The sequence below is a fragment of the Oncorhynchus nerka genome, linkage group LG6 (genome assembly GCF_034236695.1).
Source record: "Oncorhynchus nerka isolate Pitt River linkage group LG6, Oner_Uvic_2.0, whole genome shotgun sequence".
Taxonomy (NCBI): Eukaryota; Metazoa; Chordata; class Actinopteri; order Salmoniformes; family Salmonidae; genus Oncorhynchus; species Oncorhynchus nerka.
The window spans coordinates 43,570,508-43,576,507 of NC_088401.1; positions in this window are offsets into that span (position 1 = coordinate 43,570,508).

The window sequence follows — 6,000 nt, forward strand, 5'->3', positions numbered from 1 at the left end:
TGTTGTTGCCTACCCTCACCACCTGGGGGCGGCCCGTCAGGAAGTCCAGTACCCAGTTGCACAGGGCGGGGTCGAGACCCAGGGTCTCGAGCTTGATGACGAGCTTGGAGGGTACTATGGTGTTGAATGCCGAGCTGTAGTCGATGAACAGCATTCTCACATAGGTATTCCTCTTGTCCAGGTGGGTTAGGAGAGTGTGCAGTGTGGTTGAGATTGCATCGTCTGTGGACCTATTTGGGCGGTAAGCAAATTGGAGTGGGTCTAGGGTGTCAGGTAGGGTGGAGGTGATATGGTCCTTGACTAGTCTCTCAAAGCACTTCATGATGACGGAAGTGAGTGCTACGGGGCGGTAGTCGTTTAGCTCAGTTACCTTAGCTTTCTTGGGAACAGGAACAATGGTGGCCCTCTTGAAGCATGTGGGAACAGCAGACTGGTATAGGGATTGATTGAATATGTCCGTAAACACACCGGCCAGCTGGTCTGCGCATGCTCTGAGGCGCGGCTGGGGATGCCGTCTGGGCCTGCAGCCTTGCGAGGGTTAACACGTTTAAATGTCTTACTCACCTCGGCTGCAGTGAAGGAGAGACCGCATGTTTTCGTTGCAGGCCGTGTCAGTGGCACTGTATTGTCCTCAAAGCGGGCAAAAAAGTTATTTAGTCTGCCTGGGAGCAAGACATCCTGGTCCGTGACTGGGCTGGGTTTCTTCTTGTAGTCCGTGATTGACTGTAGACCCTGCCACATGCCTCTTGTGTCTGAGCCATTGAATTGAGATTCCACTTTGTCCCTGTACTGACGCTTAGCTTGTTTAATAGCCTTGCGGAGGGAATAGCTGCATTGTTTATATTCGGACATGTTACCAGACACCTTGCCCTGATTAAAAGCAGGTTTCAGTTTCACGCGAATGCTGCCATCAATCCACGGTTTCTGGTTTGGGAATGTTTTTATCGTTGCTATGGGAACGACATCTTCGACGCACGTTCTAATGAACTCGCACACCGAATCAGCGTATTCGTCAATATTTTCATCTGACGCAATACGAAACATGTCCCAGTCCACGTGATGGAAGCAGTCTTGGAGTGTGGAGTCAGCTTGGTCTGACCAGCGTTGGACAGACCTCAGCGTGGGAGCCTCTTGTTTAAGTTTCTGCCTGTAGGCAGGGATCAACAAAATGGAGTCGTGGTCAGCTTTTCCGAAAGGGGGGCGGGGCAGGGCCTTATATGCGTCGCGGAAGTTAGAGTAACAATGATCCAAGGTTTTACCACCACTGGTTGCGCAATCGATATGCTGATAAAATTTAGGGAGTCTTGTTTTCAGATTAGCTTTGTTAAAATCCCCAGCTACAATGAATGCAGCCTCCGGATAAATGGTTTCCAGTTTGCAAAGAGTTAAATAAAGTTCGTTCAGAGCCATCGATGTGTCTGCTTGGGGGATATATACGGCTGTGATTATAATCGAAGAGAATTCTCTTGGAAGATAATGCGGTCTACATTTGATTGTGAGGAATTCTAAATCAGGTGAACAGAAGGATTTGAGTTCCTGTATGTTTCCTTCATCACACCATGTCTTGTTAGTCATGAGGCATACGCCCCCGCCGCTCTTCTTACCAGAAAGATGTTTGTTTCTGTCGGCGCGATGCGTGGAGAAACCCGTTGGCTGCACCGCATCGGATAGCGTCTTCCCAGTAAGCCATGTTTCCGTGAAGCAGAGAACATTGCAGTCTCTGATGTCCCTCTGGAATGCTACCCTTGCTCGGATTTCATCAACCTTGTTGTCAAGAGACTGGACATTGGCAAGAAGAATGCTGGGGAGTGGTGCGCGATGTGCCCTTGTCCGGAGTCTGACCAGAAGACCGCTACGTTTCCCTCTTTTTCGGAGTCGTTTTCTTGGGTCGCTGCATGCGATCCATTCCGTTGTCCTGTTTGTAAGGCAGAACACAGGATCCGCGTCGCGGAAAACATATTCTTGGTCGTACTGATGGTGAGTTGACGCTGATCTTATATTCAGTAGTTCTTCTCGACTGTATGTAATGAAACCTAAGATGACCTGGGGTACTAATGTAAGAAATAACACGTAAAAAAAACAAAAAACTGCATAGTTTCCTAGGAACGCGAAGCGAGGCGGCCATCTCTGTCGGCGCCGGAAGTGTTGACCATTGTTGATACTCAGGGAAAAGTGTTGAAACTGTTGAGCGTGAAAAACCCAAAAGCATGGCAGTTCTTGACAAGTTTGGTGATTGGTTGAAATTGAGAGCCCTCATTTTGTACTGTGGTAATGGGTCAGTTCTATGCGATAATATTGTGATGATGTGACTATTTCATGCAGAAATAATTTGGTGATTGGTCACATTTGTAAGCCCTCACATAATATGCAGGGAATTGTTGATTTTGAAACCAAAACAATGCAATGGCAGAGTCCTGGAGTAACCTCCCAGTAATCCCTGTGACTGCGTGTAGGTTAAGATTGGGTTGTAACAGAGTATCAGAGCGAGACGTTCCTACCTGTCAGCTAGTAATTGTTCTGTGTGGTGACATGAGCAGAGTGGCCTGACTTCACCTACTTATTACAGATGTCCGACTTAGATATGTTGAGCATCCTGCTATGATGTCCATCACCAAGCCGGAACACTCCGAGGCCAACCCTCAGTGCCAGACTGGGAGCCCGAGACCCCTGATGGCTGAGCCCGAGACCCCTGCTGTTCACAATAACAGTGGAGGCTGGCTCAGCTGGGTCTTTGGGAGTGGAAGAGTTAATAAGAAGGAGGTTCATCTACCTGAGGACAAAGACAGATCTGTAAGGAACTGGTTATTAACACTATATTCTATGTAGAGACAATTGAGTGGATTCAAATTTAATGCTTCACATTGCTAATATCTTCTTCCTCAGATTGGGATCCAACTCTGCACAGATGGGTTAACAAAACTGAGCCCAAGGCTGAGGTACACACTTAAATTCAACGAATTTAAAACAGTGAACAACCATTGTATTTCAACTGTGATAATATTACTAACCATTTGGAAAATGTGTTGATGTGTTTTACAGAACAAGTGTGTAGCACCACCTCCACCGATGGGGACATATGGATATCAGGAGAACACTGGCAGTGTCCCCAAAGGAGTGAATCCTTACTCTACGAAAGTAGGAGAATATTGCTTTAGAATACATGTGGTTTAACATAGACTGTCAGTCAATCATCGATGTCCCTGGTGGTCTCCTGCTACACCTTTCCCACTACCAGCAGGTCTATGGGGCAGCAGATACCCTACAATGCATTACAATGATGGGACCAGCTTCCTAGACAGCTCTCTGGCTCGCTCCCTCCTTCACACTTTGACCTCATGGCACCAATGGTTGTGACACCTGACACTACCCTACTGAGGTATGACTCTGGAAAAATCCTTCCAAATTGTATCCATACATCATTAACTGAGATTTTACTTTAACATAGCAAATGGCTGAAGTAGCAAGGATGTTATCTAATTTTTATTTTTGTCCAACAGGCCATTTGTCCAGAGTGGATTTGCCATAAATAGTTTTTTTCAGCATTAAAAATGTATTAAAATATGATCTTTTAATTAAATCTCTCCTTTGTGTCCTCATGTTCACATTCATTTGATGTGTTCTATCATCTTTTACAATGCTTATTGCTTCTGCATTGCTTTACATTACAGACAAGTATATATTATACACATATATTTTATTATAGACATTACAAAAACATATTTTTGTGCATTTTGGATTTCCTACATTTACTTACTGTACAGACAAGTATATTTTATACATATATCTATTTATTTTTTTATTTAAAAAAAAATTCCATAGACAAAACAAAATAGATGTAGATGCATTTTGAATTCCTAAATATCAATATTTTTATTTTCTGTGTCACGTGTTTATGCCCATTTATGTACATCCTGTATATGTTACCCTTCCAATGAGCTTATCATATGAACTACAATGGGAAAAGTACGGTTTACTTCACTTTTAATCCTGTTAGCACAGGTAACAGCCGTTTACAGTCTTTCTTTAGTTTTTCATTCTTACTCTTCCGAATTCACTTAAACTATATTTCCCATGGAGAAAAGTGACTATTTAAAAAAGAACAACCTGAGGTTCAAGGAGGATCTGACAGCATTTGACAAAGAAGCTCGGAATCGTCTGTGGCCGACGATTGAGAGAGCAAGGAAGGAAGGGAAAAGTGCATACTGGGAGCTAAGGCTTTTGTTAATGGAAGGGAAATTCATGCTGATGCCTAGTTTGTTGAGTGCTGGATTTATCAAGTGAGTTGTGCAGGACTGAGTTTTATTTGCATCTGATAAAACTTTATATTTCTTGAGGAAAGAGCATTGTTTGTGAGCCAAACGTTTTTTATATATATATTTATTTTATATGGCAGGGAAATTCGCACTGACACTTAATGTTAGCTTGATGGCTATTCATTTTTACCAATCTATGGTGCAATGTTATTTGCGATTGAATAAAAAATATATATATATAATTTAGGTCAACTAATTGTGTGGTGCAAAGGACTGTTTTTAATTGCAACTAGTAAGAACTTTTCTTTTTGTGAGACCCTGGTTCATGTGAACGTATACAAGTTTAATATTCTTCATATAGTCACTGTGATAGTAAATGTCTATTTCTGTTTTTTCCATTAATGCCAGGCGAATCCGTAACATTTTTAAGAGACAGGAATGAGGTTTCTAAAGCAGTTTCCTGTATTGAATACTTTTCCTTAGTTTCGGATTTGAAAATGAATATCAATAAGTCAGTCTTATTTCCAGTCTTATTTCTTATTTGTGTCTTACAGGAAGTATATGGTATTCCAATTAAAGACAAGGTTACTGTCACGCCCTGACCTTAGTTATCTTTGTTTTCTTTATTATTTTGGTTAGGTCAGGGTGTGACAAGGGGTGGTTTTGTTACGTGTAAATGAGTGAAGAGGTGTGGAGTCAGGCGCAGAGAGCAAAGGATGTGGGAAAAACAACACGCTTTAATGTCCTGGAAACATAACATGAACAAAAGTGGAAACATTTACATTTACATTTACATTTAAGTCATTTAGCAGACGCTCTTATCCAGAGCGACTTACAAATTGGTGCATTCACCTTATGACATCCAGTGGAACAGTAGCGCATCTAAATCTTTTAAGGGGGGGGGGTGAGAGGGATTACTTTATCCTATCCTAGGTATTCCTTAAAGAGGTGGGGTTTCAGGTGTCTCCGGAAGGTGGTGAATGAACAGAAATATAAACGGACAGAAATATAAACGGACAGCGTGAAACCCAAATGCCAACAAAAATACACTCAAACAAAGAAACAGGAGAACAAGCCCGCACGAAACAGAAGCACGGATCAGAACAACGGATCAGCGATAGCTAGTAGACCGGCGACGACGACCGCCGAGCGCCACCCGAACAAGAAGGGGAGTCACCTTCGGTAATATTCGTGACAGTACCCCCCTCCTGACGCGCAGCTCCCGCAGCGCGCCGATGCCGGCCTCGGGGACGACCCGGGGGCCGAGGCGCTGGGCGATCCGGACGGAGGCGATGGAATTCACTCAACATAGATGGGTCTAGAATATCCCTCACCGGGACCCAGCACCTCTCCTCCGGACCGTACGCCTCCCAGTCAACGAGGTACTGCAAGCCACTCCTCTCCTCTTTTGACCTCACCCTCTCACCTTCCCCCCCTACTCACAAGGCAGGCAATACGCTCGACATCATCTTTACTAGATGCTGTTCCTCCACTAACCTCATTGCAACTCCCCTCCAAGTCTCCGACCACTACCTTGTATCCTTTTCCCTCTCGCTCTCATCCAACACTTCCCACACTGCCCCTACTCGGATGGTATCGCGCCGTCCCAACCTTCGCTCTCTCTCCCCCGCTACTCTCTCCTCTTCCATCCTATCATCTCTTCCCTCTGCTCAAACCTATCTCCTGATTCTGCCTCCTCAACCCTCCTCTCCTCCCTTTCTGCATCCTTTGACTCTCTATGTCCCCT